At 52.0% G+C, this 14,085-nt stretch overlaps 1 pseudogene; it reads left to right on the forward strand.

Annotated features, from left to right (window-relative positions):
* The first annotated feature begins 1,121 nt into the window (after positions 1-1,121).
* Positions 1,122-13,640, forward strand: LOC101232979 (olfactory receptor 14J1-like; annotated as a pseudogene).
* Positions 13,641-14,085: the final 445 nt, after the last annotated feature.

Raw genomic sequence — 14,085 nt, forward strand, 5'->3', positions numbered from 1 at the left:
CACTGGCCACCCACAACAGCCATTTTCCTCATAAGTTCTCCCAAAAGTTGCTCACAGGAAGCTGCATCCAAGTTTCCAAGAGTTCCTCCAGAAAGAGGCAGAACCTCCTCATAGGAGGGAACCATGCTGTTGTCAAAAAGGCACTTGGGGTCAGACAACAGAGCTCTGAACTCACTGTACAAAATAATGTTGCAAGCTGGTTAATAAAATTGTTAGAGAGATGCCTCTGCCCCAATTAAGGTGCAAAGGTCACCAAATTTAAGTGGATTTTATTGAACAGTAAAAGTGAGGTAGAGAGAGAGACGGAAAGAAAGAGAAAAGGGAGGAGAGCAAGGGAGTGAAAGGGACAGAGACCTCCCTTGGGGCAGGGCAAGTGTGACATTGTCCCCTGTGTGCGTGGCCTTCCCAGGGTGGGGGTTTTACACCTGAGCCAGTTTGGGTGAGGGGGGTGGTGTTCACCCCCCACCCCGAGCAGGGATGGCCTCACTGTTTCAGGTTACAGTGTCAGATGTAACCAAAAGTGTTTTCAGTCACCATCTCCATAAACTGTTATCAGCAGGTGGGGCAGTGTTCTTTATCTCTTCCATGGCTCAGCGCTGATAACGCCCTCCAGGGGCCATCTTCTGTTAATGGGCCATTGAGTGTCACTGCAGGGCTGATAAAATTACATCATCCCATTGTGGGATGCTCCGCCCAGGGGGAGGAACCAAGCATTCCTACCTGGATATAATCTCACCCTTGCAACACCACGATCACCTTGCCTACTGCATTCCCAGAGGACAAGAGCTCCATAACCACCACTGGACCTTCAGAGGAAGACCAGACCCTTCTACAGGATCACCGCTTTGACAGAATCACGTTCATCACTCCAGCCGGACTGCAGCCACTATTTAATCAGACTGCTACCACCACCCTGACCATCGGGGTGTCAGGTTATATCCTGACTCTGTCAGATTAAGCCAGTGTTTCTGTATCATTGCCTTGATCTTAATTTTCTTACTCAATTGTCATTCTGGCTTAGACTCTCCCCCTGGTTTGCCTTCCAACCAGGACAAAACTGAATGTGCTCATCCCTTGTTTTCCTCCCAAAACAGAATTTCCCATACCCAAATCTTCACGAAATGGAGGAGGAGGCTGTGAGGAAGAGGAAGGCGTCCTGGGACATCCAGGCAGGTGAGGAGGAAGTCAGTGCCCCTTTCCCCCTCTCTCCTGCTCCATCTCCCAGCCCAGCACAGCCCCCGGCTGCAGGACAGCCCCGCTGCCGGTGCCCTCCTGCCGGGGATGCACTGGGGGGATCTCCTTACCATTCCTTGTGGCACGGAGGCAAATCCCATCCTCTCCTTGTCCTTCCTACCCCAGAGCAGGAGTTGATGATGGAGACCAGGAAGGACAAATCTCTGCAGCACAACCTCATGGAAGAGGCTGATTTGAGCAACTCCACAGTGCGGGAATCCAACAGGGAGGAAAAGCCCCGGAGATCCCACACAAGGAGGGGCTGCAAACCCAGCCCAGGGTGCTCTGAGGAGGAAAGGCCCACTCTGGGTCAGGAAGGTGGGCAGAGCTTCAGCCAGAGCTCGGAGCTGGTGGTCCCTGAGAAGCTTCACGATGGGGAGAAGCCCCACAAGTGCTTGGAGTGTGGGAAGAGCTTCAGGCGGCGCAAAAGTCTGAAGCGACATCAGATGATCCACACTGGGGAATGGCCCTACAAGTGTGGGGAATGTGGGAAGGGCTTCAGCTGGAGCTCAGACCTCATCATCCACCAACGCATCCACACAGGAGAGAGGCCCTATGAGTGTCCCGAGTGTCAGAAGAGATTTCACAGCAGCTCTGATCTCCTTGTGCATAAGCGGATTCACACGGATGAGAGGCCCTTCCGCTGCCCTGACTGCGGGAAGGGCTTCAAGCAAAACTCCACTCTTGTTACCCACCGGCGCATCCACACTGGGGAGAGGCCCTACATGTGCCCCACATGTGGGAAGAGGTTTCAGAGCAGCTCAAATCTCCTCCTGCATGAGCGGGTCCACACCGAGGAGAGGCCCTTCCTCTGCTCTGACTGTGGGAAGGGCTTCAAGGAAAACTCCACCCTTGTAAGGCACCGGCGCATCCACACTGGGGAGAGGCCCTATGAGTGTCCCCAGTGTGGGAAGAGCTTCACCCAGAGCTCTCACTTGACCAAACACCAACAGAGCCACCGGTGACGGAAGCCCTGTGAGTGCCCCAACTGCAGGAGGAGCTTCGTGCACTGCTCCAGCTTCATCCCCCATTGAACAACCCACATTGGGAAGAGCCCTGGTGATCCCTGTTACCTGTGATCCATGCTGGGAAGACACCTGTACCTTCTCCTGCCCCTGCCAATGACCTTATGTGGGACTGAAGAACATGAGGGTCTGGCCATGGCCCTGTCACTACATTCACTTCCACCTCAGGTCATTGCCAGGGGCAGGAAAGGGACTCTCTCTCTCTCTCTCTGAGAAGGGTGTCCTTTCCAGGCAGGAGGAGACATGTGGCCAGGAAGGTACAATTGATGGTGATGTAGTTTCCCTTGTAAATAGTTTTTCTTCTCCCTTCTGTTGTCAATATTTTTTCTCTTCCTGTTTGTTCCTTATTTCGTTGCTGTTCCCAGTAAATTGTTCTTATCCCAGCCTTGGATCTTTCCCTTTTTTCCTTCAGTGGAAGGTGGGAGGGCAACGAGCACCAGCGGGGTTTTAGCAGGAGCAGGAAATTGGGGAATCCCATTCCTGAATCCCGGCCTGTGGAAACCGAGCATCCCAGCTGGTGCCAGCCCTGGTGGCCATGGCAGCAGCCTTGGGAGCGGGTCCCTGGCTGGGGCTGAGGGAACCTCTTCACTCTGGTGCCCAGGGACAGGAGTGCAGGGAGCGGCTGCAGCTGAGTCGGGGCAGGCTTAGGTTGGATCTCAGGGAAAGGTTTTTGCCCAGAGGCTGCTGGGGCACTGCCCAGGCTCCCCAGGGAAGGGTCACAGCTCCAGGGCTCTCTGAGCTCCAGCAGCGTTTGGACAGCGCTGCCAGGCCCAGGCTGGCAGTGTTGGGGTGTCCTGTGCAGGGCCAGCAGTTGGACTCGAGGATCCTGATGGGTCCCTCCCAGCTCAGCCACTTCTGTGGTTCTGGGATCCCATGACCCTGGGGATGGGAGTGCCAATGGTTGCCATGGAAACGGGCTCTGGCTGATGGCCTGAGCTGGTGTCCATGGCAACCACCCCTGGCATGGGGTCTCCATGGAGCTGCCCAGGGACTGACCATAGCAACAGAGGCTGGGGATGGTTGCCATGGAAACTGACCATAGCAACAGGGGCTGGTGATGGTTGCCATGGAAACTGACCATAGCAACAGGGGCTGGTTATGGTTGCTATGGAAACTGACCATAGCAATGGGTCCTGATGAGGTTTGCTGTGGTAATCCAGGGCATCCCTCTGGCTGCCCTGGCAGGTCTGGGACCCTGGCAAGGGGGTCAGGAACCCCCCTGTACAGAGCCCCCAGAGACACTGCCTGTGATCTCTGTCCATGGAAAAGAGTTTTCAATCTTACAGGATGAATTACTCACTCTGAGTGTTTGATATGAGTAATAATTAGTGTGACACGGGTGCAAAAGTAGAATTTTAGGATTCTAGATAAGGGGTTCAAAGGAGGCAAGATGGAGGAAATCGTGTGTGTCCTGTCCTTTTTCGTCTTCTTCATGCCTTCCATGTTTCACTGCAGTGTTGGCATTTTTCTGTTGGTTTAGACTGGGGACACATTGTTCAACAGAGGTGGTAGGTATTGGCACATTATTGTAAATATAGCACAGGTAGTTTCTGGTATATATTGTTTGTAACTTCCCACTGAGGGGCAGAGCCCTGCACGCTGCCCCGCAAGAAAGGCCTACTGCAGGTCAGACAGAACATGTTATAGATAAGCAAGAATAAACAACCTTGAATACCAGCACAGGCGAATTATGACTTCTTCTTTGGCAGAGGGGCTCAAAGACAGGGACTTTCTACAATTTTGGGATCATTTAAATACCACAGATTCTGACATAAATGGCATCCCTGGCTGGGCTCGAACCACCAACCTTTCAGTTAACAGCCAACAGTTTGCCTACTAATAATCAGATTTTTTGACAGGCCCTCAGAGGGGTTTCATGGGGACTTTCTAAGTGTCCCCAGGCTGCCAAAGAGCCGGGATGTCACAGGCACTCACAGGGGCTCCTGTCATGGGCAGACTGGGAGCTTTAGCCAAAGTTTATTAGAGAAGCTCCTGTCAGGTCAGGAGGCACAGAAAGGACCCCCAATAGCCCCTATAGATCCCCAAATACCCCCAAGGACCGCCAGCCTTTCTAAGCCTCTTTTTGTGAGAGGAGCCTTGGAGCAGCAGGTTCCAATCCCTACCCCTGACAATTCAAGAGCTCGTATGTAAACAATTATAAAGGTGGAATTAAAACTTTATACAATTCTCCCTTAGCATTAGGAATTGTAAACCAGCGTTGGGGGTTGGGTTTTTCCTTTCTGTTTGTTCCTTATCATTGGCTGATGTTTATCGGCTGATCCCTTATTTTGGGAGGAGCTGCTGCTCTTGGAGATGGGAGTTTCCACTGCTGCTGCCAGAGCCTGGGCCAGAGCTGTTTCTTCTGTCCTGGGGTGAGCCTCTGCTCGTGAGAACAGCCACTAAACTGGGACCTTATTTACACCTGCCCCACTAAAAGAGAGACCTATCCCTGTCTGCTCTGGTGTCCAGGATCCTGAGCTGGGCTCTCCCTGCCCTGCTTGGAGCCCCTCACTTCCTGCCTGCCGAGACATCCTGCCAGCCCAGCTTGCTGCTTTCCAAGAGTCCTGCTGGAGGCACCTTCACAGGAAGCTTTTTTCCACCTTCCCTAGCAGACACCTGTCTTGCAAACCAAGACCAATTTTGGCGCCCAATGTGCAGCCCAAGGGCATAAAGAGGAAAATGGTGAAATGAAAATAACAATTCTTGAGTAACATAATCTTTTTTTTTTTGTGTGTGCTGGGTATAGAAACCTTTTTAGGTGTCACCAAGGGGTCTAGCCTTCCCTGGTTTGGGTGGCACGTTGTTGTGGCTACATTTTTCCCATCCTATAACTGTGGCTAATGTGGCTGCTATCCAATTTGTTTTATGGGTTAATATGGTGAGGAATTTATGGATTTTTAATTTCCACTGGATGGTGGGCACATGGATTTGAGGCTACCACACACTAACTGTATGTGTTTGGAATTACTTTAATAATGGTACCTACCGTGAGGAAATGACACCAGGGGAAGTTTTCTCCCAACTCCTCAGCCAGCTCTTTGGGTCTGCAGTGGTTGGTGTTCCTGCTATGCCTGTTAAGCCTATTCTGTTCAGCATTCAGAGGTAAGGGAAGATTGACTTAGATAACTATCGTAGCAGGGCGTCCCCAGCCTGTAATAATTAGCACTGACTCCATGATTCCAGAAGGCTGATCAATCACTTAATTACATTATCCTATACTATACTGCTAAGAAACACTCATCGCTCTTGCAGACAGTCCAATACAGACAGACCAGACTGGTTAATTGAAATCCAAACACCATCACCATTGGCCAATTTAGAAATCACCCTTTGGTAAACAAATCTCCATAACACATTCCACATGTGCACAACAACAGGTGCAGCAGGTGAAGATAAGAATTGTTTCTCGTTCTTTTCTCTGAGCTTTCTCACACCTTCTCACAGCTTCCCAGGAAAATCCTGGGAGATCTCTCTCTCTGCTCAGAGGATATGTGATTACCACAGGTCAGTTGTGACAATGCAGGTCCAAGGACACCACGGTGACACTACGGAACCTCATGGAACCAAGGGGCCATTGTGACACCGTGCTGCCTCATGGAATCAAGGAGACCAATGTGAAACTCAGAGGCCCCAAGGAACCAAGGGTCCATGGTGACCTTGTGCAGCCGCAGTGTCACAGAGGAGCCGCTGTGACACAGCGAGGGCACACGGAGCCCAGGGGCCATTGTGACACATCAGGGCTCTGTGGAACCACGAAGCCATTGTGACACTGCAAGGCCTCATGGAAGCACGGGGCCATTGTGGCACTGCAGAAGCAAGGGGAACATTGTGACACTCCAGGGCCTCATGGAGCCAAGGAGACCATTGTGACACTGTGGGGTCCATGGAACCAAGGGAACATGGAACAGGTCTGGCTGGCTGGGCCTCCCAGGGACCACCTGACAGGTCCAGCTGACCTTGGCATGTCGAGGGCTGCTTCTCATCTGCCCCTGAAGCACTGGGGCTCTGGGCTTTCCTTCCCATGGGAGAGAACTGTCCTTCTCTTCCAGGGTTCCATGGCCAAAATTGGGATTCCTCCTCCAAAACTGTACATCCAAGGATTGCTCCCAAGTGAAAGCTGCCAGGACAGACAGGTCTGGCTGCCCTTGGCCTCTTGAGAGATGCATCTCATCTGCTTTTGAAACACTGGGGCTTGGTGCTTTCCTTCCAATGTAAATAGTTGTCCTTCTCAAGGTGACTGTGGTCAAAACTGAGATTCCTCCTCCCAAATTCCATGTATCCAAGAATTCCTCCATTACAAAACCTGCCAGGAAGAACAGGTCTGGTTGGCTGAGCCTCCCAGGAGCCACCTCTTTCTTCTTCTGCCTTTGAAACACATGGTCTCTGTGCTTTCCTTCCTATGGAAAAGAACTCTCCTTCTTATCTACACAGAAATGGCCAAAATTGGGGTTCCACCTCCCAAATTCCCTATATCCAAGGGTTGCTTTCAGACAAAAGCTACCAGGGCAAAGAGGTCTGGCTGGCGTAGACCTCTGATGGCAGCCTTTCATCTGCCCCTGAAACATTGGTGTTCTGTGCTTTCCTTCCTTTGGAAAAAAAACCATCATTCAACTCCAGGTGTCCATGTCTGAAATTGGGATTCCACCTCTAAAATTCCCTATATCCAAGGGTTGCTCCCAGACAAAGTCTGCCAGTACCATCAACTCTGGCTGGCCTTGGCCTCTGGTGGCTGCCGCTGCCACACTGGGGCTCGGTTCTTTCCTTCCCATGGAGATCACTGTGACACTGTGGGCACCTCATGGAACCAAGGGGATCATTGTGGCACCACTGGAGCCCATGGAACCAAGGGGCCATGGTGACACCTCGGGGCTTCATGGACCCAGAGACCATTATGACTCTGTGGGGCATGATGGAACCATGGAGACCATTCCGACCCTTCAGGGCCTGGTGTCACCGAGGGGGCATTGTGACACCTCAGGGCCTCCTGGAAGCAAGGGACCATTGGGACACTGTGGGTCCCCATGGAACCGAGGGAACGTGGACCAGGTCTGGCAGGCTTGGCCTCCCAGGGGCCACCTGACAGGTCTGGCTGATCTTGGGATGCCAAGGGCTGCCTCTCATCAGCTCCTGGAGCACTGGGGGTCCGTGCTTTCCTTGCTATGGAAAAGAACTGTCCCACTTTTCAGATGCTCATTTCCAAAACTGATATTCTCCCTAAAAAATTCCTATATGTAAGGGTATCTCTCTGAGCAAAATCTGGCAGCTCTGGTTGGCCTCTGGTAGTCACCTCTCATCCCCCCAGGAAACACTGGCACACTGTTCCTTCATTCCTGTGGAAAAGAGCCAGCCTTCATGTCCAGGGACCATGGCAAAAATTAGAATTTGTCCTGCCAATTTCCATATATCCAAGGATTGCTCCCAGGCAAAAGTAGCAAGGACAGACAGGTCAGGCTGGCCCTTTGCTCTCATGATTTTCTTAGACTCCGAGCTGAATGTTTTCATTTGAAAACACCTTGGAGAGGGCCCAGAGATATCCCAAGGTGGGATTTTGAGGCCTCGGGCACATGATCACTACATATGAAAAAAGGAGCTCTGTGCTTTGTGCTGTTGTTGTGGTTTTCTATCATGGAAGTGATGTCCTGAGAGAAGCTTCTAGAAGTTTCTTCTTTGACAAAAAAAATCAGTAATTAGCTTTGAGAGCTGACAATCAGTTAAACCACTAAGGAAACTGCCCACGCCCCTGCCGGGCAGGGCAGGGGAGGCCGCGGGGCCGAGGCCGGGCCGTGGCTGCGGGTGCTGACATCTGGCCGCTGCCGAGCCCTGCCCCGCCGCCAGCCCGGGCCCAGCCGGGATCCGCCGGGCCCCAGGAGCAGCCCCGGGCCGGGCCGGCTCGGCCGAGGCTCTGCCGCCCTTGGGCTTCGCCCGCAGCCAGCGGGCAGGGGAGGAGAAGCCATCGGCCCCGGCCGTGCTGCTGCTGGGCTCTGGCCTGGCTGCTGAGATCCTGGCCCTGCCCCAGCGCGGCCCAGCCTGACACAGCCCCAGCGCAGCCGCTGCAGAAACCTCCATGGGAAAACAGCTCCGGCCGCAAGGACCGAGCCCGGCCGGGCTCACGGAACCATCTGCAGCCCCGGGCAGATATTGACTCTGCCAGTGCTGCCATCCTCCCTCCAGTGAGAGAAAAGGACACAGGGCAGGCACACAGAGGGGCAACGTGAAGACACCGAGGTCAGTGAAGAGGAAGCTGAGTCCCAGATGGGAGGGATGAGGAGATGCCTTGATCTTGGGGCTGAAATCCTCTGGTAAAGCTATGGAGAAGGATGTCATTGATACATCAGATTCTCTTTTTCCCTATTAGGCATTGAAAAGTATGGGGAGATGACTTGTTTCAGTTAAGGCCTCCATGCTAAAGTAAGCAAATCTTGAAGTACCTGTGATCCCATGAGAAGTTTTAAAAGAAAGACTGATGAGACCCTGTGCCCTCAGGGAGAGAAGAAGACCTCTGTTCCCACAGATTAAGATGATTTCAGAAATAGATGAAGAGAACTTTGCCACTAAAAAGCTCATCTTTAAACTAATATCCCTTAAGTTAACATGGGCTATAAATACAGTTTGGGGAATAGCTGTGAAAATATGGGAGGGATTTGACAGTTACAGATTTTTCTGGGCAGCTGCTATTTGTGGAAATGAAAAGCCATGAGATAACTGTATTCTTGTGGAGAAGTCTCCATAACATTATCAAGAGGAACTTCCCTCCCGAAGCGAACTGACAGAAAATGTTAGCTTTGGTGTCTTTACATTGTCAGGTTGTAGGGAGAGGGGAAGTGTTTTGAAAGTTTTGTTCTGATTCTTATTACTCTTTCATTTAGTTACTGTTAATAAACTTTTCTTTAAAAGTTTAAACTTTTCTTTTGAACTTCTGAACCTACTTTGACTTGCTCCTAATCCTATCTCAGAGCAGGAAATGAGTAAGCATATTCTAGTGACTGTGCGCTGGTAATTAGCCAGCACTGAACCCACCACGCTAATTGATGCACTGGCCAAGAAATCTCAAACTGGCGAATCAAAACAACTAAAGAAATCTTGCTGATGAAATGCATTAGAGCAGAGGGAAATCAAGGCAGAGCCATGGTTTGTCAGGACTTGCTGGATCCTAATGAGCCCCGTGGTGCATTTGGAGCTGAGCCCTGGAACCTCAGGGCCTGAGAGGAGAATGCACAAACTTTTCCAGGAGTCAAAGTCAGAAGAAAACCACAAAGTGTCTCAAAGCATTAATGGGACCCACTCCTCATGGACTCCTTGGAGGAGAGAACTTAAGGCGAGGATTGAACAAAAATTTCTCAGAGACTCAAAATAGCAGAAACTCCCAGTGTGGAAAGGAAAATCCAAAGTACCTTAAAAACGTTGAGTATCTCAAAGTATTAACGAGCCCCACTGTGTGTTAGTACAAACCTCTCCAGGGACTCGTTAAACCAGATAATTTTGGCCATGATTGCATGAACCTCTCACAGAGTCTGTATCAAAGCAGAAACACCAAGTACCTTAAAAGAACTGAAGTACCTTGAAGCATTAATGAGCCCCACTGAGTGTTGTTACTGACAAAGCCTCTCCAGGGACTAATTACAGCAGATAATTGGAGGCCATGATTGAACAAAGCTCTCAGACACTCCAAGGCAAAAGCAAAGCCCAAAGTCCTTTGAAAAACCTGCAGTCCCTGGGAGCATGAAGGAGCCCCCAGGGCCATTCCTGACCAAGGCTCCCCAGGGACTCCTTCCAGCAGATCCTTGAGGCCACTGGGATGTGGGCTAGGGGGGGATGCTGAGGGCAGGACCAGGGGGTGACAGTGCCCAGCCTGGCTGGGGCTGTGCCAGGAGGCCCCAGGGCCTCAGGACAAGGTGTCTCCTCACAGCCCTTGGTGGCACAGACCCTGCTGTGCCCCAGGGCACCAAGACTTGGCTTCTCTTTGTCCCCACCTGTCATCAGTGCCTCCAGTTCTCTGCTCTGCCTGGGGCCTGGGGACACTTTCTCAGTCGTGTCCCTCAGTGGGACCCATTAAAAGTCCAAGAAACTTTGGAGTTGGATTCTGACTTGGAGTTCTGGAGAGGTTTCTGCAGCTCCCTCTCAGGGCCTGATGTTCAGGGTCTGAGCACAAAGCCCCAGAGGGTCATTAAAGTCCTTGTGCTGTGTCTGTGCTGCTGAGCTGGGCTGGGCTCCTGGCACAGAGGGTGATCCTGGTAACCAAGCAGAGCTTCAAAAGCACATTTCTCTTGCTGAGCAGCTCTTCTCCCAGCCCAGCAGGGCTGGGGCACTGCCTGCAGCCAGCCCGGGCACAGCACAGAGGCACAGAGAGCTTCAATCAGTCAGGGCTGGGAAGGGGCTGAGAAGTGCCTGGGGCAGAATCACCGCCAGCCCTTGGCACAGGAACCTCTGGCTGCAGGACAATGCAGCTGCAGCTCCTGCAGTGATCTCCTAAAGCTGGAACATCCCAATGCCCACAGACCCTGTGAGTGCATTCTCTGCTCATCTCCTGTGCAGAGCAGCCAGGGGTGCCCAGGGCTGTCCTGCAGAGCAGGGTCCTGCAGCCCAGGGCGCTGTGCTGGGCCAGGACTCTGCTGCCTGCCAGGGACAGCTCTCAGCCGGCCCTGGAGCTGCTCCCAGCGCTGGCCAGGAGCTGTGGGGGGAAGGAGCCACCCTGAGCAGGGCAGGTGCTGCTGCTGAGAGGGGCTGGGTGGGGCAGGGCTGCTCCCAGCTCCAGACCAGCCTGGGCACAGCTCCGGAGGGCACTTCCCAAAGAAGGTAAGCCTGGGATTGCTGTAAAGGTCAGGAGCTTTCCTGAGAGTGTTTTCAATTTCCTGCTTGGAGAAGGATGGGAAATTTGGGGTGATGATGAAAAGTATTTTGCCTTTTATACATTTTTCAGATATCTGTAGCTCTATAAATTACTATTATATAGTTATAAAACTATAATACTTACTTAACTCTATTAATTAATTAACTCTATTAAACTACTATTATGTTCTTATTTTACTGTAATCCTTAATTGACTCTAGTATGTTTCCTGCCTAGCTCTTAGATTTTAGAACAATAAGCTGACTGTCTAAATACATTCCTGAAATATTGTATAGTCTTATTATCAGGAAGAGTGCCTACAAGAAGAATATTTTGGTTTTTGACAACAATGTAAGCAGTCATAAATAAAACTGGGGCAAAGAAGTCCTTGGACCTACTCCAATGGGTTGAGCCAGGGGTGTGTAACTGGGGCAACTGAATCTCCTACTGGATATTCCTGTTAAATATCCTAATTAATCAACCTTATTACCTTGTTGAAATCAGGGGCTGGGTATGCCCCATTCCTGCTGGGACACCGAGAAGCTTCCAATAAAGGTCTGGTTTTTACTTTATTGTTCTAACACTGTTGCAAGGGGTTTTTTTTTTCTTCTGATTATAAATAACAGGGGGATGAGATAAGCAGAACAGGAATTGTAATTCCAGAATCACAGAGCTTTCGGAGTCGAAATGGACACACAGGATCATCAAAGAAATGTTTGAACATTTACAGAGACTCCAGAACTGTGACTTTGGGTGGTCAGTGTCTCTGCTGGGAGCCTCCCAAAGCGCCTTCAGCCACTCCTCAGCCCTGGAGAGCAGCAGCATCACCTCTGCAGGGCCCAGCAGGGCTCTCCTGAGCTGCCCTTGCCCAGCTGCACACAGAGCCTGCCCCAGCCAGGGCCCTGCACACAGGCAGGTTTCTGTAGGGCCGGGCCGAGGGCACACAGGGTGGGATGGGCTCTGCTGGCAGGGACAAGGCACCTCTCAGGAGGGAATGTCCAGGCCCAGGGAGATGCTCAGGGAAGCAGAGGGGGCTGAGCAGAGCAGTGCTGGGGGAACAAGCCCATCCAGCCCCTCACCTTCCCTCAGCCACAGGGAATCCTTTGCCTCTCACATCTCTCAGTGGCAAACTCTGAGTGCAGCAGGAATGCTGGGGATTTCTGACCTCAGAGAGTCAGGAATGATGTGTGAGTATGGTAGGAAAACAATTCCTTAAACCAGCTCCTGCCATTTCCCTTAGAAGTGGTAGTGCAGATGGTACCATGCCTTCCTGCAATAGGAATTATTCCCCTGACAAATCCTGAATATCCAGCCTTGTCCTATGCCACAGGGCCACAAACCCAGGGAAGCAGGGCAGGGATGGCTCCTCGAGAGCCCCCACGCTCAGGTCTGGCTGCTCCTGGCACACTCAGCCAGCACAGCTGGAGCTCAGGCAGGGACCTGGGTGAAGGTTTTCCCAGAGCAGGAACAAGGGTGGCCGAGTCCCAGCAGGACAGGCTGCAGGGAATGGCCCAGGTTTGGCTCCAAGCAGCCTCTCCTGACTTGTCCCTGTCCTTTCTCCATGACCAGGTGCCCATGTGCAGCCACAGCAAATGTCCAACAGCAGCTCCATCAGCCACTTCCTCCTGCTGGCACTGGCAGACACGCGGCAGCTGCAGCTCCTGCACTTCTGCCTCTTCCTGGGATCTCCCTGGCTGCCCTCCTGGGCAACGGCCTCATCATCAGCGCCGTAGCCTGCGGCCACCACCTGCACACGCCCATGTTCTTCTTCCTGCTCCACCTGGCCCTCAGCGACCTGGGCTCCATCTGCACCACTGTCCCCACAGCCCTGCACAATTCCCTCTGGGACACCAGGGACATCTCCTACACAGGATGTGCTGCTCAGCTCTTTTTCTTTATGTTCTTCATTGGAGCAGAGATTTCCATCCTGACCATCATGTGCTACGACCGCTACGTGTCCATCTGCAAACCCCTGCACTACGGGACCCTCCTGGGCAGCAGAGCTTGTGCCCACATGGCAGCAGCTGCCTGGGCCAGTGCCTTTCTCAATGCTCTGCTCCACACAGCCAGTACATTTTCCCTGCCCCTGTGCCATGGCAATGCCCTGGGCCAGTTTTTCTGTGAAATCCCACAGATCCTCAAACTCTCCTGCTCCAAATCCTATCTCAGGGAACTTGGGCTCATTGCTGTTAGTGCCTATTTGGTATTAGGATGGTTTGTGTTCATTGTTTTCTCCTATGTGCAGATCTTCAGGGCTGTGCTGAGAATCCCCTCTGAGCAGGGACGGCACAAAGCCTTTTCCACCTGCCTCCCTCACCTGGCCGTGGTCTCTCTGTTCATCAGTACTGCTATATTTTACTATCTGAAGCCTCCCTCCATGTTCTCCCCATCCCTGGATCTGGCCCTGTCAGTTCTGTACTCGGTGGTACCTTCAGCCATGAACCCCCTCATCTACAGCCTGAGGAACCAGGAGCTCAAGGATGCAGTGAGGAGACTGATGACTGGGTGCTTTAAAGGACATTGAACTGCTGGCAAATTTCTGCAAATCACTTGTAATAAAAGTTGTCTTAGGTACTTATTTTTAGTTTAATTGTGGGGATTTTTTTTCCCTTTGTTGTTCTTTTTTCTTGTTTTCCACAATAAATGTCATTTTTGGTGCCATTTCTCATTTTGTTTGTGTCCACCTTCCCTGTTGCTACAGACTGTGTCAATGAGGGGCTTCACTCTTGGTGGCTTTAAAGGAGCTAAAGGATCTCCCAGCAGAGTTTTCTGCAGAGATGCCCTTTTGTTGCCTTCTCTGGAGCTGCAGCAGCAATGTCTGTGTGCAGAGCTGGGGCAGATCAGTGCTGGCACAGCAGCTCTGCTCCTGCTGGCCACACCATTCCTGATCCAGGCCAGGAGCCATTGGCCTTCTTGGCCACCTGGGCACACGGCTGGCTCATGTCCAGCCTGCTGTCCATCAGTCCCTGCAGGTCCCTTTCTGCCTGGCTGCTGTCCAGCC

This window comes from Taeniopygia guttata, chromosome 33, assembly GCF_048771995.1.
Source record: "Taeniopygia guttata chromosome 33, bTaeGut7.mat, whole genome shotgun sequence".
NCBI lineage: Eukaryota > Metazoa > Chordata > Aves > Passeriformes > Estrildidae > Taeniopygia > Taeniopygia guttata.